Consider the following 25,422-nt stretch of genomic DNA (forward strand, 5'->3'; position numbering starts at 1 on the left):
TAGAAGAGTTACTCCTCTTCTAAATAAGTCGACATTTTGCCTTTTGTATTCAATATCGATGCAATTGCTGTGTTTCATCGTTGATTTGATGGTCCAAGGGATACATTAAACCTGCAATGTGTATCGGAATCTAATACTGCTGTCCCAGGAAAGGCTCAAAGCACAAACTAATAGAAGAGTTACTCCTCTTATAAATAAGTCGACATTTTGCCTTTTGTATTCAATATCGATGCAATTTCTGTGTTTCATCGTTGATTTGAAAGTACATGGATACAGTAAACCTGCAATTGTGCATCGGAATCAAATACTGCTGTCCCTGGAAAGGCTCAAAGCACGAACTAATAGAAGAGTTGCTCCTCTTATGAATATATCGACATTTTGCCTTTTGTATTCAATATCGATGCAATTTCTGTGTTTCATCGTTGATTTGAAGGTCCAAGGGATTTATTAAATCCGCAATGGTGCATCGGAATCTAATACTGCCGTCCCAGGAAACGCTAAATGCACGAACTATTAGAAGAATTAATCCTCTTATAAATAAGCGGACATTTTGCCCTTTTTATTCAATATCGATGCAATTTCTATGTTTCATCGTTGATTTGAAGGTCCAAGGGATACAGTAATCCTGCAATGGTGCATCGGAATCTAATACTGCTGTCCCAGGAAAGGCTCAGAGCACGAACTATTAGAAGAGTTACTCCTCTTGTAAATAAGTCAACATTTTGCCTTTTGTATTCAATATCGAAGCAATTTCTGTGTTTCATCGTTGATTTGAAGGTCCAAGGGATACAGTAAATCTGCAATGGTGCATCGGAATCAAATACTGCTGTCCAAGGAAAGGCTCAAAGCACGAAGTATTAGAAGAGTTACTCCTCTGGTAAATAAATCGACATTTTGCCTTTTGTATTCAATATCGATGCAATTTCTGTGTTTCATCGTTGATTTGAAGGTCCAAGGGATACAGTAAACATTCAATGATGATCGGAATCTAATATTGCTGTCCCAGGAAAGGCTCAAAGCACGAACTATTAGAAGAGTTACTCCTCTTATAAGTAAGTCGTCATTTTGCCTTTTGTATTCAATATCGATGCAATTTCTGTGTTTCATCGTTGATTTGAAGGTCCAAGGGATACAGTAAACCTGCAATGGTGATCGGAATCTAATACTGCTGTCCCAGGAAAGGCTAAAAGCACGAACTATTAGAAGAGTTACTTCTTTTATAAATAAGCCGACATTTTTCTTTTTTATTCAATATCGATGCAATTTCTGTTTTTCATCGTTGATTTGAAGGTCCAAGGGATACAGTAAACCTGCAATGGTGCATCGGAATCTAATACTGCTGTCCCAGGAAAGGCTCAAAGCACGAACTAATAGAAGAGTTACTCCTCTTATAAATAAGTCGTCATTTTGCCTTTTGTATTCAATATCGATGCAATTTCTGTGTTTCATCGTTGATTTGAAGGTCCAAGGGATACAGTAAACCTGCAATGGTGATCGGAATCTAATACTGCTGTCCCACGAAAGGCTAAAAGCACGAACTATTAGAAGAGTTACTTCTTTTATAAATAAGCGGACATTTTTCTTTTTTATTCAATATCGATGCAATTTCTGTTTTTCATCGTTGATTTGAAGGTCTAAGGGATACAGTAAACCTGCAATGGTGCATCGGAATCTGATACTGCTGTCCCAGGAAAGGCTCAAAGCACGAACTAATAGAAGAGTTGCTCCTCTTATAAATAAGTCGACATTTTGCCTTTTGTATTCAATATCGATGCAACTGCTCTTTCTCGTCGTTGATTGGAAGGTCCAAGGGATACATTAAACCCGCAATGGTGCATCGGAATCCAATACTGCTGTCCCAGGAAAGGCTCAAAGCACGAACTATTAGAAGAGTTACTCCTCTTGTAAATAAGTCGAAATTTTGACTTTTGTATTCAATATCGATGCAATTTCTGTGTTTCATCGTTGATTTGAAGGTCCAAGGGATACAGTAAAGTTGCAATGGTGCATCGGAATCTAATACTGCTGTCCCAGGAAAGGCTGAAAGCACGAACAATTAGAAGAGTTACTCCGCTTATAAATAAGTTGACATTTTGCCTTTTGTATTCAATATCGATGCAATTTCTGCGTTTCATCGTTGATTTGAAGGTCCAAGGGATACAGTAAACCTGCAATGGTGAATCGGAATCTAATACTGCTGTCAGAGGAAAGGCGCAAAGCACGAACTATTAGAAGAGTTACTCCTTTTGTAAATAATTCGACATTTTGCATTTTGTATTCAATATCGATGCAATTTCTGTGTTTCATCGTTGATTTGAAGGTCCAGGGGATACAGGAAACCTGCAATGGTGCATCGGAATCTAATACTGCTGTCCCAGGAAAGGCTAAATGCACGAACTATTAGAAGAGTTACTCCTCTTACAAATAAGCGGACATTTTGCCTTTTTTATTCAATATCGATGCAATTTCTGTGTTTCATCGTTGATTTGAAGGTCCAAGGGATACAGTAAACTTGCAATGGTGCATCGGAATCTAATACTGCTGTCCCATTAAAGGCTCAAAGCACGAACTATTAGAAGAGTTACTCCTCTTGTAAATAACTCTACATTTTGCCTTTTGTATTCAATATCGATGGATTTTCTGTGTTTCATCGTTGATTTGAAGGTCCAAGGGATACAGTAAACCTGCAATGGTGCATCGGAATCTAATACTGCTGTCCCAGGAAAGGCTGAAAGCAGGAACAATTAGAAGAGTTACTCCGCTTATAAATAAGTCGACATTTTGCCTTTTGTATTCAATATCGATGCAATATCTGTGTTTCATCGTTGATTTGAAGGTCCAAGGGATACAGTAAACCTGCAATGGTGAATCGGAATCTAATACTGCTGTCCCAGGAAAGGCTCAAAGCACGAACAATTAGAAGAGTTACTCCTCTTGTAAATAAGTCGACATTTTGCATTTTGTATTCAATATCGATGCAATTTCTGTGATCATCGTTGATTTGAAGGTCCAAGGGATACAGTAAACCTGCAATGGTTCGTCGGAATCTAATACTGCTGTCCCAGGAAAGGCTCAAAGCACGAACTATTAGAAGAGTTACTCCTCTTATAAATAAGCGGATATTTTGCCTTTTTTATTCAATATCGATGCAATTTCTGTGTTTCATCGTTGATATGAAAGTCCAAGGGATACAGTAAACATGCAATGGTGAATCGGAATCTAATACTGCTGTCCCAGGAAAGGCTCAAAGCACGAACTAGTAGAAGAGTTACTCCTCTTCTAAATAAGTCGACATTTTGCCTTTTGTATTCAATATCGATGCAATTGCTGCGTTTCATCGTTGATTTGATGCTCTAAGGGATACATTAAACCTGCAATGGGTATCGGAATCTAATACTGCTGTCCCAGGAAAGGCTCAAAGCACAAACTAATAGAAGAGTTACTCCTCTTATAAATAAGTCGACATTTTGCCTTTTGTATTCAATATCGATGCAATTTCTGTGTTTCATCGTTGATTAGAAAGTCCATGGATACAGTAAACCTGCAATTGTGCATCGGAATCAAATACTGCTGTCCCAGGAAAGGCTCAGAGCACGAACTAATAGAAGAGTTGCTCCTCTTATGAATATATCGACATTTTGCCTTTTGTATTCAATATCGATGCAATTTCTGTGTTTCATCGTTGATTTGAAGGTCCAAGGGATACAGTAAACCTGCAATGGTGCATCGGAATCAAATACTGCTGTCCAAGGAAAGGCTCAAAGCACGAAGTATTAGAAGAGTTACTCCTCTGGTAAATAAGTCGACATTTTGCCTTTTATATTGAATATCGATGCAATTTCTGTGTTTCATCGTTGATTTGAAGGTCCAAGGGATACAGTAAACCTGCAATGGTGATCGGAATCTAATACTGCTGTCCCAGGAAAGGTTAAAAGCACGAACAATTAGAAGAGTTACTTCTTTTATAAATAAGCCGACATTTTTCTTTTTTATTCAATATCGATGCAATTTCTGTTTTTCATCGTTGATTTGAAGGTCCAAGGGATACAGTAAACCTGCAATGGTGCGTCGGAATCTAATACTGCTGTCCCAGGAAAGGCTCAAAGCACGAACTAATAGAAGAGTTACTCCTCTTATAAATAAGTCGTCATTTTGCCTTTTGTATTCAATATCGGTGCAATTTCTGTGTTTCATCGTTGATTTGAAGGTCCAAGGGATACAGTAAACCTGCAATGGTGCATCGGAATCTAATACTGCTGTCCCAGGAAAGGCTCAAAGCACGAACTAATAGAAGAGTTACTCCTCTTATAAATAAGTCGTCATTTTGCCTTTTGTATTCAATATCGATGCAATTTCTGTGTTTCATCGTTGATTTGAAGGTCCAAGGGATACAGTAAACCTGCAATGGTGATCGGAATCTAATACTGCTGTCCCACGAAAGGCTAAAAGCACGAACTATTAGAAGAGTTACTTCTTTTATAAATAAGCCGACATTTTTCTTTTTTATTCAACATCGATGCAATTTCTGTTTTTCATCGTTGATTTCAAGGTCCAAGGGATACAGTAAACCTGCAATGGTGCATCGGAATCTAATACTGCTGTCCCAGGAAAGGCTCAAAGCACGAACTAATAGAAGAGTTGCTCCTCTTATAAATAAGTCGCCATTTTGCCTTTTGTATTCAATATCGATGCAATTGCTGTTTCTCATCGTTGATTGGAAGGTCCAAGGGATACATTAAACCCGCAATGGTGCATCGGAATCCAATACTGCTGTCCCAGGAAAGGCTCAAAGCACGAACTATTAGAAGAGTTACTCCTCTTGTAAATAAGTCGAAATTTTGCCTTTTGTATTCAAAGTCGATGCAATTTCTGTGTTTCATCGTTGATTTGAAGGTCCAAGGGATACAGTAAAGTTGCAATGGTGCATCGGAATCTAATACTGCTGTCACAGGAAAGGCTCAAACCACGAACTATTAGAAGAGTTATTCCTCTTGTAAATAAGTCGACATTTTGCCTTTTGTATTTAATATCGATGTAATTTCTGTGTTTCATCGTTGATTTGAAGGTCCAAGGGATACAGTAAACCTGCAATGGTGCATCGGAATCTAATACTGCTGTCCCAGGAAAGGCTGAAAGCACGAACAATTAGAAGAGTTACTCTGCTTATAAATAAGTTGACATTTTGCCTTTTGTATTCAATATCGATGCAATTTCTGCGTTTCATCGTTGATTTGAAGGTCCAAGGGATACAGTAAACCTGCAATGGTGAATCGGAATCTAATACTGCTGTCAGAGGAAAGGCGCAAAGCACGAACTACTAGAAGAGTTACTCCTATTGTAAATAATTCGACATTTTGCATTTTGTATTCAATATCGATGCAATTTCTGTGTTTCATCGTTGATTTGAAGGTCCAAGGGATACAGTAAACCTGCAATGGTGCATCGGAATCTAATACTGCTGTCCCAGGAAAGGCTAAATGCACGAACTATTAGAAGAGTTACTCCTCTTATAAATAAGCGGACATTTTGCCTTTTTTATTCAATATCGATGCAATTTCTGTGTTTCATCGTTGATTTGAAGGTCCAAGGGATACAGTAAACTTGCAATGGTGCATCGGAATCTAATACTGCTGTCCCATTAAAGGCTCAAAGCACGAACTATTAGAAGAGTTACTTCTCTTATAAATAAGCCGACATTTTTTCTTTTTTATTCAATATCGATGCAATTTCTGTGTTTCATCGTTAATTTGAAGGTCCCAGGGGTACAGTAAACCTGCAATGGTGATCGGAATCTAATACTGCTGTCCCAGGAAAGGCTCAAAGCACGAACTATTAGAAGAGTTACTCCTCTTATAAGTAAGTCGTCATTTTGCCTTTTGTATTCAATATTAATTTAATTTCTGTGTTTCATCGTTGATTTGAAGATCCAAGGGATACAGTAAACCTGCAATGGTGCCTCGGAATCTAAAACTGCTGTCCCAGGAAAGACTCAAAGCACGAACTAATAGAAGAGTTGCTCCTTTTATAAATAAGTCGACATTTTGCCTTTTGTATTCAATATCGATGCAATTGCTGTGTTTCATCGTTGATTGGAGGGTCCAAGGGATACATTAAACCCGCAATGATGCATCGGAATCTAATACTGCTGTCCCTGGAAAGGCTCAAAGCACGAACTATTAGAAGAGTTACTCCTCTTGTAAATAAGTCGAAATTTTGCCTTTTGTATTCAATATCGATGCAATTTCTGTGTATCATCGTTGATTTGAAGGTCCAAGGAATACAGTAAAGTTGCTATGGTGCGTCGGAATCTAATACTGCTGTCACAGGAAAGGCTCAAACCACGAACTATTAGAAGAGTTATTCCTCTTCTAAATAAGTCGACATTTTGCCTTTTGTATTCAATATCGATGCAATTTCTGTGTTTCATCGTTGATTTGAAGGTCCAAGGGATACAGTAAACCTGCAATGGCGCATCGGAATCAAATACTGCTGTCCCAGGAAAGGCTCAAAGCACGAACTATTAGAAGAGCTACTCCTCTGGTAAATAAGTCGACATTTTGCCTTTTATATTCAATACCAATGCAATTTCTGTGTTTCATCGTTGATATGAAGGTCGAAGGGATACAGTAAACCTGCAATGGTGATCGGAATCTAATACTGCTGTCCCAGGAAAGGCTAAAAGTACGAACTATTGGAAGAGTTACTTCTCTTATAAATAAGCCAACATTTTTCCTTTTTTATTCAATATCGATGCAATTTCTGTGTTTCATCGTTGATATGAAGGTCCAAGGGATACAGTGAACCTGCAATGTTGATCGGAATCTAATACTGCTGTCCCAGGAAAGGCTCAAAGCACGAACTATTAGAAGAGTTACTCCTCTTATAAGTAAGTCGTCATTTTGCCTTTTGTATTCAATATTGATTTAATTTCTGTGTTTCATCGTTGATTTGAAGATCCAAGGGATACAGTAAACCTACAATGGTGCCTCGGAATCTAATACTGCTGTCCCAGGGAAGGCTCAAAGCACGAACTAATAGAACAGTTGCTCCTCTTATAAATAAGTCGACATTTTGCCTTTTGTATTCAATATCGATGCAATTGCTGTGTTTCATCATTGATTTGAAGGTCCAAGGGATACATTAAACCCGCAATGATGCATCGGAATCTAATACTGCTGTCCCAGGAAAGGCTCAAAGCACGAACTATTAGAAGAGGTACTCCTCTTGTAAATAAGCCGAAATTTTGCCTTTTGTATTCAATATCGATGCAATTTCTGTGTTTCATCGTTGATTTGAAGGTCCAAGGGAAACAGTAAAGTTGCTATGGTGCGTCGGAATTTAATACTGCTGTCACAGGAAAGGCTCAAACCACGAACTATTAGAAGAGTTATTCCTCTTGTAAATAAGTCGACATTTTGCCTTTTGTATTCAATATCGATACAATTTCTGTGTTTCATCGTTGATTTGAAGGTCCAAGGGATACAGTAAACCTGCAATGGTGCATCGGAATCTAATACTGCTGTCCCAGGAAAGGCTCAAAGCACGAACAATTAGAAGAGTTACTCCGCTTATAAATAAGTCGACATTTTGCCTTTTGTATTCAATATCGATGCAATTTCTGTGTTTCATCGTTGATTTGAAGGTCCAAGGGATACAGTAAACCTCCAATGGTGAATCGGAATGTAATACTGCTGTCCCAGGAAAGGCGCAAAGCACGAACTATTAGAACAGTTACTCCTCTTGTAAGTAATTCGACATTTTTCATTTTGTATTCAATATCAATGCAATTTCTGTGTTTCATCGTTGATTTGAAGGTCCAAGGGATACAGTAAACCTGCAATGGTGCATCGGAATCTAATACTGCTGTCCCAGGAAATCCTCAAAGCACGAACTATTAGAAGAGTTACTCCTCTTGCAAATAAGTCGACGTTGTGCATTTTGTATTCAATATCGATGCAATTTCTGTGATCATCGTTGATTTGAAGGTCCAAGGGATACAGTAAACATGCAATTGTGCATCGGAATCTAATACTGCTGTCCCAGGAAAGGCTCAAAGCACGAACTATTAGAAGAGTTACTCCTCTTATAAGTAAGTCGTCATTTTGCCTTTTGTATTCAATATCGATGCAATTTCTGTGTTTCATCGTTGATTTGAAGGTCCAAGGGATACAGTAAACCTGCAATGGTGCACCGGAATCTAATACTGTTGTCCCAGGAAAGGCTCAAAGCACGAACTATTAGTAGAGTTACTCCTCTTGTAAATAAGTCGACATTTTGCCTTTTGTATTCAATATGGATGCAATTTCTGTGTTTCATCGTTGATTTGAAGGTCCAAGGGATACAGTAAACCTGCAATGGTGCATCGGAATCTAATACTGCTGTCCCAGGAAAGGCTCAAAGCACGAACTATTAGAAGAGTTACTCCTCTTGAAAATAATTCGTCATTTTGCTTTTTGTATGCAATATCGATGCAATTTCTGTGTTTCATCGTTGATTTGAAGGTCGAAGGGATACAGTAAACCTGCAATGGTGTATCGGAATCTAATACTGCTGTCCCAGGAAAGGCTCAAAGCACGAACTATTAGAAGAGTTACTCCTCTTGTAAATAAGTCAACATTTTGGCTTTTGCATTCAATATCGATGCAATTTCTGTGTTTCATCGTTGATTTGAAGGTCCAAGGGATACTGTAAACCTACAATGGTGATCGGAAACTAATACTGCTGTCCCAGGAAAGGTAAAAAGCACGAACTATTAGAAGAGTTACTTCTCTTATAAATAAGCCGACATTTTTCCTTTTTTATTCAATATCGATACAATTTCTGTTTTTCATCGTTGATTTGAAGGTCCAAGGGATACAGTAAACCTGCAATGGAGCATCGGAATCTAATACTGCTGTCCCAGGAAAGGCTCAAAGCACGAACTAATAGAAGAGTTACTCCTTTTATAAATAAGTCGACATTTTGCATTTTGTATTCAATATCGATGCAATTTCTGTGTTTCATCGTTGATTTGAAAGTCCAAGGGATACAGTAAACCTGCAATGGTGCAACGGAATCTAATACTGCTGTCACAGGAAAGGCTCATACCACGATCTATTAGAAGAGTTATTCCTCTTGTAAATAAGTCGACATTTTGCCTTTTGTATTCAATATCGATGCAATTTCTGTGTTTCATCGTTGATTTGAAGGTCCAAGGAATACATTAAATCTGCAATGGTGCATCGGAATCTAATACTGCTGCCCCAGGAAAGACTCAAAGCACGAACAATTAGAAGAGTTACTCCGCTTATAAATAAGTCGACATTTTGCCTTTTGTATTCAATATCGATGCAATTTCTGTGTTTCATCATTGATTTGAAGTTCCAAGGGATACAGTAAACCTGCAATGGCGCATTGGAATCTAATACTGCTGTCCCAGGAAAGGCTCTACGCACAAACTATAAGAAGAGTTACTCCTCTTGTAAATAAGTCGACATTTTGCCTTTTGTATTCAATATCGATGCAATTTCTGTGTTTCATCGTTGATTTGAAGGTCCAAGGGATACAGTAAACCTGCAATGGTGCATCGGAATCTAATACTGCTGTCCCAGGAAATCCTCAAAGCACGAACTATTAGAAGAGTTACTCCTCTTGCAAATAAGTCGACGTTGTGCATTTTGTATTCAATATCGATGCAATTTCTGTGATCATCGTTGATTTGAAGGTCCAAGGGATACAGTAAACCTGCAATTGTGCATCGGAATCTAATACTGCTGTCCCAGGAAAGGCTCAAAGCACGAACTATTAGAAGAGTTACTCCTCTTATAAGTAAGTCGTCATTTTGCCTTTTGTATTCAATATCGATGCAATTTCTGTGTTTCATCGTTGATTTGAAGGTCCAAGGGATACAGTAAACCTGCAATGGTGCATCGGAATCAAATACTGCTGTCCCAGGAAAGGCTCAAAGCACGAACTATTAGTAGAGTTACTCCTCTTGTAAATAAGTCGACATTTTGCCTTTTGTATTCAATATGGATGCAATTTCTGTGTTCCATCGTTGATTTGAAGGTCCAAGGGATACAGTAAACCTGCAATGGTGCATCGGAATCTAATACTGCTGTCCCAGGAAAGGCTCAAAGCACGAACTATTAGAAGAGTTACTCCTCTTGAAAATAATTCGTCATTTTGCCTTTTGTATGCAATATCGATGCAATTTCTGTGTTTCATCGTTGATTTGAAGGTCGAAGGGATACAGTAAACCTGCAATGGTGTATCGGAATCTAATACTGCTGTCCCAGGAAAGGCTCAAAGCACGAACTATTAGAAGAGTTACTCCTCTTGTAAATAAGTCAACATTTTGGCTTTTGTATTCAATATCGATGCAATTTCTGTGTTTCATCGTTGATTTGAAGGTCCAAGGGATACTGTAAACCTACAATGGTGATCGGAATCTAATACTGCTGTCCCAGGAAAGGCTAAAAGCACGAACTATTAGAAGAGTTACTTCTCTTATAAATAAGCCGACATTTTTCCTTTTTTATTCAATATCGATACAACTTCTGTTTTTCATCGTTGATTTGAAGATCCAAGGGATACAGTAAACCTGCAATGGTGCATCGGAATCTAATACTGCTGTCCCAGGAAAGGCTCAAAGCACGAACTAATAGAAGAGTTACTCCTCTTATAAATAAGTCGACATTTTGCATTTTGTATTCAATATCGATGCAATTTCTGTGTTTCATCGTTGATTTGAAAGTCCAAGGGATACAGTAAACCTGCAATGGTGCAACGGAATCTAATACTGCTGTCACAGAAAAGGCTCATACCACGATCTATTAGAAGAGTTATTCCTCTTGTAAATAAGTCGACATTTTGCCTTTTGTATTCAATATCGATGCAATTTCTGTGTTTCATCGTTGATTTGAAGGTCCAAGGAATACAGTAAATCTGCAATGGTGCATCGGAATCTAATACTGCTGCCCCAGGAAAGGCTAAAAGCACGAACTATTAGAAGAGTTACTCCTCTTGTAAATAAGTGGACATTTTGCCTTTTGTATTCAATATCGATGCAATTTCTGTGTTTCATCGTTGATTTGAAGGTCCAAGGGATACAGTAAACCTGCAATGGTGCATCGCAATCTAATACTCTTGTCCCAGGAAAGGCTCAAAGCACGAACTATTAGAAGAGTTACTCCTCTGGTAAATAAGTCGACATTTTGCCTTTTGTATTCAATATCGATGCAAATTCTGTGTTTCACGTTGATTTGAAGGTCCAAGGGATACAGTAAACCTTCAATGGTGATCGGAATCTAATACTGCTGTCCCAGGAAAGGCTCAAAGCACGAACTATTACAAGAGTTACTCCTCTTATAAGTAAGTCGACAATTTGCCTTTTGTATTCAATATCGATGCAATTTCTGTGTTTCATAGTTGATTTGAAGGTCCAAGGGATACAGTAAACCTACAATGGTGATCGGAATCTAATACTGCTGTCCCAGGAAAGGCTAAAAGCACGAACTATTAGAAGAGTTACTTCTCTTATAAATAAGCCGACATTTTTCCATTTTTATTCAATATCGATGCAATTTCTGTGTTTCATCGTTGATTTGAATGTCCAAGGGATACAGTAAACATTCAATGGTGATCGGAATCTAATACTGCTGTCCCAGGAAAGGCTCAAAGCACGAACTATTAGAAGAGTTACTCCTCTTATAAGTAAGTCGTCATTTTGCCTTTTGTATTCAATATCGATGCAATTTCTATGTTTGATCGTTGATTTGAAGGTCCAAGGAATACAGTAAATCTGCAATGGTGATCGGAATCTAATACTGCTGTCCCAGGAAAGGCTCAAAGCACGAACTAGTGGAAGAGTTACTCCTCTTATAAGTAAGTCGTCATTTTGCCTTTTGTATTCAATATCGATGCAATTTCTGTGTTTGATCGTTGATTTGAAGGTCCAAGGGATACAGTAAACCTGCAATGGTGATCGGAATCTAATACTGCTGTCCCAGGAAAGGCTCAAAGCACGAACTATTAGAAAAGTTACTCCTCTTATAAGTAAGTCGTCATTTTGCCTTTTGTATTCAATATTGATTTAATTTCTGTGTTTCATCGTTGATTTGAAGATCCAAGGGATACAGTAAACCTGCAATGGTGCCTCGGAATCTAATACTGCTGTCCCAGGAAAGACTCAAAGCACGAACTAATAGAAGAGTTGCTCCTTTTATAAATAAGTCGACATTTTGCCTTTTGTATTCAATATCGATGCAATTGCTGTGTTTCATCGTTGATTTGAAGGTCCAAGGGATACAGTAAAGTTGCTATGGTGCGTCGGAATCTAATACTGCTGTCACAGGAAAGGCTCAAAGCACGAACTATTAGAAGAGTTACTCCTCTGGTAAATAAGTCGACATTTTGCCTTTTATATTCAATATCGATGCAATTTCTGTGTTTCATCGTTGATTTGAAGGTCCAAGGGATACAGTAAACCTGCAATGGTGATCGGAATCTAATACTGCTGTCCCAGGAAAGGCTAAAACCCCGAACTATTGGAAGAGTTACTTCTCTTATAAATAAGCCAACATTTTTCCTTTTTTATTCAATATCGATGCAATTTCTGTGTTTCATCGTTGATTTGAAGGTCCAAGGGAAACAGTGAACCTGCAATGGTGATCGGAATCTAATACTGCTGGCCCAGGAAAGGCTCAAAGCACGAACTATTAGAAGAGTTACTCCTCTTATAAGTAAGTCGTCATTTTGGCCATTTGTATTCAATATCGATGCAATTGCTGTGTTTCATCGTTGATTTGAAGGTCCAAGGGATACATTAAACCCGCAATGATGCATCGGAATCTAATACTGCTGTCCCAGGAAAGGCTCAAAGCACGAACTATTGGAAGAGTTACTCCTCTTGTAAATAAGTCGAAATTTTGCCTTTTGTATTCAATATCGATGCAATTTCTGTGTTTCATCGTTGATTTGAAGGTCCAAGGGAAACAGTAAAGTTGCTATGGTGCGTCGGAATCTAATACTGCTGTCACAGGAAAGGCTCAAACCACGAACTATTAGAAGAGTTATTCCTCTCGTAAATAAGTCGACATTTAGCCTTTTGTATTCAATATCGATGCAATTTCTGTGTTTGATCGTTGATTTGAAGGTCCAAGGGATACAGTAAACCTGCAATGGTGATCGGAATCTAATACTGCTGTCCCAGGAAAGGCTCAAAGCACGAACTATTAGAAGAGTTACTCCTCTTATAAGTAAGTCGTCATTTTGCCTTTTGTATTCAATATTGATTTAATTTCTGTGTTTCATCGTTGATTTGAAGATCCAAGGGATACAGTAAACCTGCAATGGTGCCTCGGAATCTAATACTGCTGTCCCAGGAAAGACTCAAAGCACGAACTAATAGAAGAGTTGCTCCTTTTATAAATAAGTCGACATTTTGCCTTTTGTATTCAATATCGATGCAATTGCTGTGTTTCATCGTTGATTTGAAGGTCCAAGGGATACAGTAAAGTTGCTATGGTGCGTCGGAATCTAATACTGCTGTCACAGGAAAGGCTCAAACCACGAACTATTAGAAGAGTTATTCCTCTTGTAAATAAGTCGACATTTTGCCTTTTGTATTCAATATCGATGCAATTTCTGTGTTTCATCGTTGATTTGAAGGTCCAAGGGATGCAGTAAACCTGCAATGGTGCATCGGAATCTAATACTGCTGTCCCAGGAAAGGCTCAAAGCACGAACTATTAGAAGAGTTACTCCTCTGGTAAATAAGTCGACATTTTGCCTTTTATATTCAATATCGATGCAATTTCTGTGTTTCATCGTTGATTTGAAGGTCCAAGGGATACAGTAAACCTGCAATGGTGGTCGGAATCTAATACTGCTGTCCCAGGAAAGGCTAAAAGCACGAACTATTGGAAGAGTTACTACTCTTATAAATAAGCCAACATTTTTCCTTTTTTATTCAATATCGATGCAATTTCTGTGTTTCATCGTTGATTTGAAGGTCCAAGGGAAACAGTGAACCAGCAATGGTGATCGGAATCTAATACTGCTGTCCCAGGAAAGGCTCAAAGCACGAACTATTAGAAGAGTTACTCCTCTTATAAGTAAGTCGTCATTTTGCCTTTTGTATTCAATATTGATTTAATTTCTGTGTTTCATCGTTGACTTGAAGATCCAAGGGATACAGTAAACCTGCAATGGTGCCTCGGAATCTAATTCTGCTGTCCCAGGAAAGGCTCAAAGCACGAACTAATAGAAGAGTTGCTCCTCTTATAAATAATTCGACATTTTGCGTTTTGTATTCAATATCGATGCAATTGCTGTGTTTCATCGTTGATTTGAAGGTCCAAGGGATACATTAAACCCGCAATGATGCATCGGAATCTAATACTGCTGTCCCAGGAAAGGCTCAAAGCACGAACTATTGGGAGAGTTACTCCTCTTGTAAATAAGTCGAAATTTTGCCTTTTGTATTCAATATCGATGCAATTTCTGTGTTTCATCGTTGATTTGAAGGTCCAAGGGATACAGTAAAGTTGCTATGGTGCGTCGGAATCTAATACTGCTGTCACAGGAAAGGCTCAAACCACGAACTATTAGAAGAGTTATTCCTCTCGTAAATAAGTCGACATTTTGCCTTTTGTATTCAATATCGATGCAATTTCTGTGTTTCATCGTTGATTTGAATGTCCAAGGAATACAGTATACCTGCAATGGTGCATCGGAATCTAATACTGCTGTCCCAGGAAAGGCTCAAAGCACGAACAATTAGAAGAGTTACTCCGCTTATAAATAAGTCGACATTTTGCCTTTTGTATTCAATATCGATGCAATTTCTGTGTTTCATCGTTGATTTGAAGGTCCAAGGGATACAGTAAACCCCCAATGGTGAATCGGAATGTAATACTGCTGTCCCAGGAAAGGCGCAAATCACGAACTATTACAACAGTTACTCCTCTTGCAAGTAATTCGACATTTTGCATTTTGTATTCAATATCGATGCAATTTCTGTGTTTCATCGTTGATTCGAAGGTCCAAGGGATACAGTAAACCTGCAATGGTGCATCGGAATCTAATACTGCTGTCCCAGGAAATGCTCAAATCACGAACTATTAGAAGAGTTACTCCTCTTGCAAATAAGTCGACGTTGTGCATTTTGTATTCAATATCGATGCAATTTCTGTGATCATCGTTGATTTGAAGGTCCAAGGGATACAGTAAACATGCAATTGTGCATCGGAATCTAATACTGCTGTCCCAGGAAAGGCTCAAAGCACGAACTATTAGAAGAGTTACTCCTCTTATAAGTAAGTCGTCATTTTGCCTTTTGTATTCAATATCGATGCAATTGCTGTGTTTCATCGTTGATTTGAAGGTCCAAGGGATACATTAAACCCGCAATGATGCATCGGAATCTAATACTGCTGTCCCAGGAAAGGCTCAAAGCACGAACTATTGGAAGAGTTACTCCTCTTGTAAATAAGTCGAAATTTTGCCTTTTGTATTTAATATCGATGCAATTTCTGTGTTTCATCGTTGATTTGAAGGTCCAAGGGATACAGTAAAGTTGCTATGGTGCGTCGGAATCTAATACTGCTGTCACAGGAAAGGCTCAAACCACGAACTATTAGAAGAGTTATTCCTCTCGTAAATAAGTCGACATTTTGCCTTTTGTATTCAATATCGATGCAATTTCTGTGTTTGATCGTTGATTTGAAGGTCCAAGGGATACAGTAAACCTGCAATGGTGATCGGAATCTAATACTGCTGTCCCAGGAAAGGCTCAAAGCACGAACTATTAGAAGAGTTACTCCTCTTATAAGTAAGTCGTCATTTTGCCTTTTGTATTCAATATTGATTTAATTTCTGTGTTTCATCGTTGATTTGAAGATCCAAGGGATACAGTAAACCTGCAATGGTGCCTCGGAATCTAATACTGCTGTCCCAGGAAAGACTCAAAGCACGAACTAATAGAAGAGTTGCTCCTTTTATAAATAAGTCGACATTTTGCCTTTTGTTTTCAATATCGATGCAATTGCTGTGTTTCATCGTTGATTTGAAGGTCCAAGGGATACAGTAAAGTTGCTATGGTGTGTCGGAATCTAATACTGCTGTCACAGGAAAGGCTCAAACCACGAACTATTAGAAGAGTTATTCCTCTTGTAAATAAGTCGACATTTTGCCTTTTGTATTCAATATCGATGCAATTTCTGTGTTTCATCGTTGATTTGTAGGTCCAAGGGATGCAGTAAACCTGCAATGGTGCATCGGAATCTAATACTGCTGTCCCAGGAAAGGCTCAAAGCACGAACTATTAGAAGAGTTACTCCTCTGGTAAATAAGTCGACATTTTGCCTTTTATATTCAATATCGATGCAATTTCTGTGTTTCATCGTTGATTTGAAGGTCCAAGGGATACAGTAAACCTGCAATGGTGGTCGGAATCTAATACTGCTGTCCCAGGAAAGGCTAAAAGCACGAACTATTGGAAGAGTTACTACTCTTATAAATAAGCCAACATTTTTCCTTTTTTATTCAATGTCGATGCAATTTCTGTGTTTCATCGTTGATTTGAAGGTCCAAGGGAAACAGTGAATCTGCAATGGTGATCGGAATCTAATACTGCTGTCCCAGGAAAGGCTCAAAGCACGAACTATTAGAAGAGTTACTCCTCTTATAAGTAAGTCGTCATTTTGCCTTTTGTATTCAATATCGATGCAATTTCTGTGTTTCATCGTTGATTTGAAGGTCCAAGAGATACAGTAAACCTAGAATGGTGCGTCGGAATCAAATACTGCTGTCCCAGGAAAGGCTCAAAGCACGAACTATTAGAAGAGTTACTCCTCTTATAAATAAGCGGACATTTTGCCTTTTTTATTCAATATCGATGCAATTTCTGTGTTTCATCGTTGATTTAAAGGTCCAAGGGATACAGTATACCTGCAATGGTGCATCGGAATCTAATACTGCTGTCCCAGGAAAGGCTCAGAGCACGAACTATTAGTAGAGTTACTCCTCTTGTAAATAAGTAGACATTTTGCCTTTTGTATTCAATATCGATGCAATTTCTGTGTTTGATCGTTGATTTGAAGGTCCAAGGGATACAGTAAACCTGCAATGGTGCATCGGAATCTAATACTGCTGTCCCAGGAAAGAATCAAAGCACGAACTATTAGAAGAGTTACTGCTCTTGAAAATAATTCGTCATTTTGCCTTTTGTATGCAATATCGATGCAATTTCTGTGTTTCATCGTTGATTTGAAGGTCGAAGGGATACAGTAAACCTGCAATGGTGTATCGGAATCTAATACTGCTGTCCCAGGAAAGGCTCAAAGCACGAACTATTAGAAGAGTTACTCCTCTTGTAAATAAGTCAACATTTTGGCTTTTGTATTCAATATCGATGCAATTTCTGTGTTTCATCGTTGATTTGAAGGTCCAAGGGATACTGTAAACCTACAATGGTGATCGGAATCTAATACTGCTGTCCCAGGAAAGGCTAAAAGCACGAACTATTAGAAGAGTTTCTTCTCTTATAAATAAGCCGACATTTTTCCTTTTTTATTCAATATCGATACAATTTCTGTGTTTCATCGTTGATTTGAAGGTCCAAGGAATACAGTAAATCTGCAATGGTGCATCGGAATCTAATACTGCTGCCCCAGGAAAGGCTCAAAGCACGAACAATTAGAAGAGTTACTCCGCTTATAAATAAGTCGACATTTTGCCTTTTTTATTCAATATCGATGCAATATCTGTGTTTCATCATTGATTTGAAGGTCCAAGGGATACAGTAAACCTGCAATGGCGCATCGGAATCTAATACTGCTGTCCCAGGAAAGGCTCAAAGCACAAACTATAAGAGGAGTTTCTCCTCTTGTAAATAAGTCGACATTTTGCCTTTTGTATTCAATATCGATGCAATTTCTGTGTTTCATCGTTGATTTGAAGGTCCAAGGGATACAGTAAACCTGCAATGGTGCATCGGAATCTAATACTGCTGTCCCAGGAAAGGCTCAAAGCACGAACTATTAGAAGAGTTACTCCTCTGGTAAATAAGTCGCCATTTTGCCTTTTGTATTCAATATCGATGCAATTTCTGTGTTTCACGTTGATTTGAAGGTCCAAGGAATACAGTAAACCTTCAATGGTGATCGGAATCTAATACTGCTGTCCCAGGAAAGGCTCAAAGCACGAACTATTAGAAGAGTTACTCCTCTTATAAGTAAGTCGTCATTTTGCCTTTTGTATTCAATATCGATGCAATTTCTGTGTTCATCGTTGATTTGAAGGTCCAAGGGATACAGTAAACCTACAATGGTGATCGGAATCTAATACTGCTGTCCCAGGAAAGGCTAAAAGCACGAACTATTAGAAGGGTTACTTCTCTTATAAATAAGCCGACATTTTTCCATTTTTATTCAATATCGATGCAATTTCTGTGTTTCATCGTTGATTTGAAGGTCCAAGGGATACAGTAAACATTCAATGGTGATCGGAATCTAATACTGCTGTCCCAGGAAAGGCTCAAAGCACGAACTATTAGAAGAGTTACACCTCTTATAAGTAAGTCGACATTTTGCCTTTTGTATTCAATATCGATGCAATTGCTGTTTTTCATCGTCGATTGGAAGGTCCAAGGGATACAGTAAACCTGCAATGGTGCATCGGAATCTAATACTGCTGTCCCAGGAAAGGCTGAAAGCACGAACAATTAGAAGAGTTACTCCGCTTATAAATAAGTCGACATTTTGCCTTTTGTATTCAATATCGATGCAATTTCTGTGTTTCATCGTTGATTTGAAGGTCCAAGGGATACAGTAAACCTGCAATGGTGATCGGAATCTAATACTGCCGTCCCAGGAAAGGCTAAAAGCACGAACTATTAGAAGAGTTACTTCCTTTATAAATAAGCCGACATTTTTCTTTTTTATTCAATATCGATGCAATTTCTGTTTTTCATCGTTGATTTGAAGGTCCAAGGGATACAGTAAACCCGCAATGGTGAATCGGAATCTAATACTGCTGTCAGAGGAAAGGCGCAAAGCACGAACTATTAGAAGAGTTACTCCTCTTGTAAATAATTCGACATTTTGCATTTTGTATTCAATATCGATGCAATTTCTGTGTTTCATCGTTGATTTGAAGGTCCAAGGGATACAGTAAACCTGCAATGGTGCGTCGGAATCTAATACTGCTGTCCCAGGAAAGGCTGAAAGCACGAACAATTAGAAGAGTTACTCCGCTTATAAATAAGTCGACATTTTGCCTTTTGTAATCAATATCGATGCAATTTCTGCGTTTCATCGTTGATTTGAAGGTCCAAGGGATACAGTAAACCCGCAATGGTGAATCGGAATCTAATACTGCTGTCAGAGGAAAGGCGCAAAGCACGAACTATTAGAAGAGTTACTCCTCTTGTAAATAATTCGACATTTTGCATTTTGTATTCAATATCGATGCAATTTCTGTGTTTCATCGTTGATTTGAAGGTCCAAGGGATACAGTAAACCTGCAATGGTGCATCGGAATCTAATACTGCAGTCCCAGGAAAGGCTCAAAGCACGAACTATTAGAAGAATTACTCCTCTTGTAAATAAGTCGACATTTTGCATTTTGTATTCAATATCGATGCAATTTCTGTGATCATCGTTGATTTGAAGGTCCAAGGGATACAGTAAACCTGCAATGGTGCGTCGGAATCTAATACTGCTGTCCCAGGAAAGGCTAAATGCACGAACTATTAGAAGAGTTACTCCTCTTATAAATAAGCGGACATTTTGCCTTTTTTATTCAATATCGATGCATTTTCTGTGTTTCATCGTTGATCTGAAGGTCCAAGGGATACAGTAAACCTGCAATGGTGCATCGGAATCAAATACTGCTGTCTCAGGAAAGGCTCAAAGCACGAACTAATGGAAGAGTTACTCCTCTTGTAAATGAGTCGACATTTTGCCTTTTGTATTCAATATCGATGCAATTTCTGTTTCATCGTTGATTTGAAGGTCCAAGGGATACAGTAAACCTGCAATGGTGCATCGGAATCAAATACTGCTGTCCCAGGAAAGGCTCATAGCACGAACTATTAGAAGAGTTACTTCTCTTATAAATAAGCCGACTTTTTTCCTTTTTTATTCAATATCGATGCAATTTCTGTATTTCATCGCTGATTTGAAGGTCCAAGGGATACAGTAAACCTGCAATGGTGATCGGAATCTAATACTGCTGTCCCAGGAAAGGCTCAAAGCACGAACTATTAGAAGAGTTACTCCTCTTATAAGTAAGTCGTCATTTTGCCTTTTGTATTCAATATTGATTTAGTGTCTGTGTTTCATCGTTGATTTGAAGATCCAAGGGATACAGTAAACCTGCAATGGTGAATCGGAATCTAATACTAATGTCCCAGGAAAGACTCAAAGCACGAACTAATAGAAGAGTTGCTCCTTTTACAAATAAGTCGACATTTTGCCTTTTGTATTCAATATCGATACAATTGCTGTGTTTCATCGTTGATTTGAAGGTCCAAGGGATAGATTAAACCCGCAATGATGCATCGGAATCTAATACTGCTGTCCCAGGAAAGGCTCAAAGCACGAACTATTAGAAGAGTTACTCCTCTTGTAAATAAGTCGACATTTTGCCTTTTGTATTCAATATCGATGCAATTTCTGTGTATCATCGTTGATTTGAAGGTCCAAGGGATACAGTAAACCTGCAATGGTGATCGGAATCTAATACTGCTGTCCCAGGAAAGGCTAAAAGCACGAACTATTGGAAGAGTTACTTCTCTTATAAATAAGCCGACATTTTGCCTTTTGTATTCAATATCGATGCAATTTCTGTGTTTCATCGTTGATTTGAAGGTCCAAGGGATACAGTAAACCTGCAATGGTGCATCGGAATCAAATACTGCTGTCCCAGGAAAGGCTCAAAGCACGAACTATTAGAAGAGTTAGTCCTCTGGTAAATAAGTCGACATTTTGCCTTTTATATTCAATATCGATGCAATTTCTGTGTTTCATCGTTGATTTGAAGGTCCAAGGGATACATTAAACCTGCAATGGTGATCGGAATCTAATACTGCTGTCCCAGGAAAGGCTAAAAGCACGAACTATTGGAAGAATTACTTCTCTTATAAATAAGCCGACATTTTTCCTTTTTTATTCAATATCGATGCAATTTCTGTGTTTCATCGTCGATTTGAAGGTCCAAGGGATACAGTAAACCTGCAATGGTGATCGGAATCTAATACTGCTGTCCCAGGAAAGGCTCAAAGCACGAACTATTAGAAGAGTTACTCCTCTTATAAGTAAGTCGTCATTTTGCCTTTTGTATTCAATATTGATTTAATTTCTGTGTTTCATCGTTGATTTGAAGATCCAAGGGATACAGTAAACCTGCAATGGTGCCTCGGAATCTAATACTGCTGTCCCAGGAAAGGCTCAAAGCACGAACTAATAGAAGAGTTGCTCCTCTTATAAATAAGTCGACATTTTGCCTTTTGTATTCAATATCGATGCAATTGCTGTGTTTCATCGTTGATTTGAAGGTCCAAGGGATACATTAAACCCGCAATGATGCATCGGAATCTAATACTGCTGTCCCAGGAAAGGCTCAAAACACGAACTATTAGAAGAGTTACTCCTCTTGTAAATAAGTCGAAATTTTGCCTTTTGTATTCAATATCGATGCAATTTCTGTGTTTCATCGTTGATTTGAAGGTCCAAGGGATACAGTAAACCTGCAATGGTGCATCGGAATCTAATACTGCTGTCCCAGGAAAGGCTCAAAGCACGAACTATTGGAAGCGTTACTCCTCTTGTAAATAAGTCGACATTTTGCCTTTTGTAATCAATATCAATGCAATTTCTGTGTTTCATCGTTGATTTGAAGGACCAAGGGATACAGTAAACCTGCAATGGTGCATCGGAATCTAATACTGCTGTCCCAGGAGAGGCTAAAGCACGAACTATTAGAAGAGTTACTCCTCTTGTAAATAAGTCGACACTTTGCCTGTTGTTTTCAATATCGATGCAATTTCTGTGTTTCATCGTTGATTTGAAGGTCCAAGGGATACAGTAAACCTGCAATGGTGCATCGGATCTCACACTGCTGTCCCAGGAAACGCTCAAAGCACGAATTATCTGAGAGTTACTATTCTTATAAATAAGTCGACATTATGCCTTTTGTATTCAATATCGATGCAATTTCTGTGTTTCATCGTTGATTTGAAAGTCCAAGGGATACAGTGATCCTGCAATGGTGCATCGGAATCTAATACTGCTGTCCCAGGAAAGGCTCAAAGCACGAACTATTAGAAGAGATACTCGTCTTGTAAATAAGTCGACATTATGCCTTTTGTATTCAATATCGATGCAAATTCTGTGTTTCATCGTTGATTTGAAGGTCCAAGGGATACAGTAAACCTGCAATGGTGCATCGGATCTCACACTGCTGTCCCAGGAAACGCTCAAAGCACGAATTATCTGAGAGTTACTATTCTTATAAATAAGTCGACATTATGCCTTTTGTATTCAATATCGATGCAATTTCTGTGTTTCATCGTTGATTTGAAGGTCCAAGGAATACAGTAAACCTGAATGGTGCTTCGGAATCTAATACTGCTGTCCCAGGAATGGCTCAAAGGACGAACTATTAGAAGAGTTACTCCTCTTATAAATAAGTCGACAATTTGCCTTTTGTATTCAATGTCGATACAATTTCTGAGTTTCATCGTTGATTTGAAAGTCCAAGGGATACAGTAATCCTGCAATGGTGCATCAGAATCTAATACTTCTGTCCCAGGAAAGGCTCAAAGCACGAACTATTAGAAGAGTTACACCTTTTATAGATAAGTCGACATTTTGCCTTTTGTATTCAATATCGATGCACTTTCTGTGTTTCATCGTTGACTTGAAGGTCCAAGGGATACAGTAAACCTCCAATGGTGCATAGGAGTCTAATACTGCTGTCCCAGTTAAGGCTCAAAACACGCACTATTAGAAGAGTTACTGCTCTTGTAAATATGTCGACATTTTGCCTTTTGTATTCAATATCGATGCAATTTCAGTGTTTCATCGTTGATTTGAAGGTCCAAGGGATACAGTAAACCTGCAATGGTGCATCGGAGTCTAATACTGTTGTCCCAGGAAAGGCTCAAAGAACGAACTATTAGAAGAGTTACTCCTCTTGTAAATAAGTCGACATTTTGCCTTTTGTATTCAATATCGATGCAATTTCTGTGTTTCATCGTTGATTTGTAGGTCCAAGGGATACAGTAAACCTGCAATGGTGCATCGGAATCTAATACTGCTGTCCCAGGAAAGGCTCAAAGCACGAACTATTAGAAGAGTTTCTCCTCTTGAAAATAATTCGTCATTCTGCCTTTTGTATGCAATATCGATGCAATTTCTGTGTTTCATCGTTGATTTGAAGGTCGAAGGGATACAGTAAACCTGCAATGGTGTATCGGAATCTAATACTGCTGTCCCAGGAAAGGCTAAAAACACGAACTATTAGAAGAGTTACTCCTCTTGTAAACAAGTCAACATTTTGGCTGTTGTATTCAATATCGATGCAATTTCTGTGTTTCATCGTTGATTTGAAGGTCCAAAGAATACAGTAAACCTTCAATGGTGCATCAGAATCTAATACTGGTGTCCCAGGAAAGGCTCAAAGCACGAACTATTAGAAGCGTTACTACTCTTGTAAATAAGTCGACATTTTGCCTTTTGTATTCAATATCGATGCAATTTCTGTGTTTCATCGTTTATTTGAAGGCCCAAGGGATACAGTAAACCTGCAATGGTGCTTCGGAATGTAATACTGCTTTCCCAGGAAAGGCTCAAAGCACGAACTATTAGAAGAGTTACTCCTATTGTAAATAAGTCGATATTTTGCCTTTTGTATTCTATATCGATGCAATTTCCGTGTTTCTTCGTTGATTTGAAAATCCAAGGGATACAGTAAACCTGCAATGGTGCATCGTAAACTAATACTGCTGTCACAGGAAAGGCTAAAAGCACGAACTATTTGGAGAGTTACTCCTCTTGTAAATAAGTCGACACTTTGCATTTTGTATTCAATGTCGATGCAATTTCTGTGTTTCATCGTTGATTTGAAGGTCCAAGGGATACAGTAAACCTGCAATTGTGCATCGGAATCTCATACTGCTATCCCAGGAAAGGCTCAAAGCACGAATTATTAGAAGAGTTACTCCTCTTATAAATAAGTCGACATTTTGCCTTTTGTATTCAATATCGATTCAATTTCTGTGTTTCTTCATTGATTTGATGGTCCAAGGGATACAGTAAACCTCCAATGGTGCATCGGAATGTAATACGCTGTCCCAGGAAAGGCTAAAAGCACGAACTATTAGGAGAGTTACTCCTCTTATAGATAAGTCGACATTTTGCCTTTTGCATTCAATATCGATGCAATTTCTGTTTTTCATCTTTGATTTGAAGGTCCAAGGGATACAGTAAACCCTAATCATGCATCGGAGTCTAATACTGCTGTCCCAGGAAAGGCTCAAAGCACGAACTATTAGAAGAGTTACTCCATATATAGATAAGTCGACATTTTGCTTTTGTATCCGATATCGATGCAATTTCTGTGTTTCATCGTTGATTTGAAGGTCCAAGGGATGCAGTAAACCTGCAATGGTGCATAGGAAACTAATACTGCTGTCCCAGGAAAGGCTCAAAACTCGAACTATTAGAAGAGTTACTGCTCTTACAATAAGTCGACATTTTGCCTTTTGCATTCTATATCGATGCAATTTCTGTGTTTCATTGTTGATTTGAAGGTCGAAGGGATACAATAGACCTGCAATGGTGTATCGGAATCTAATACTGCTGTCCCAGGAAAGGTTCAAAGCACGAACTATTAGAAGAGTTACTCCACTTGTAAATATGTCGACATTTTGCCTTTTGTATTCAATATCGATGCAATTTCAGTGTTTCATCGTTGATTTGAAGGTTCAAGGGATACAGTAAACCTGCAATGGTGCATCGGAGTCTAATACTGCTGTCCCAGGAAAGGCTCAAAGCACGAACTAATAGAAGAGTTACTCCTCTTATAAATAAGTCGACATTTTGCCTTTTGTATTCAATATCGATGCAATTTTTGTGTTTCATTGTTGATTTGAAAGTCCAATGGATACAGTAAACCTGCAATGGTGCATCGGAATCTAATACTGCTGTCCCAGGAAAGGCTCAAAGCACGAAGTAATAGAAGAGTTACTCCTCTTGTAAATAAGTCGAAATTTTGTCTTTTGTATTCAATATCGATGCATTTTCTGTGTTTCATCGTTGATCTGAAGGTCCAAGGGATACAGTAAACCTGCAATGGTGCATCGGAATCAAATACTGCTGTCCCAGGAAAGGCTCAAAGCACGAACTAATGGAAGAGTTACTCCTCTTGTAAATG

This window comes from Schistocerca cancellata, chromosome 2 (genome assembly GCF_023864275.1).
Source record: "Schistocerca cancellata isolate TAMUIC-IGC-003103 chromosome 2, iqSchCanc2.1, whole genome shotgun sequence".
Lineage (NCBI taxonomy): Eukaryota > Metazoa > Arthropoda > Insecta > Orthoptera > Acrididae > Schistocerca > Schistocerca cancellata.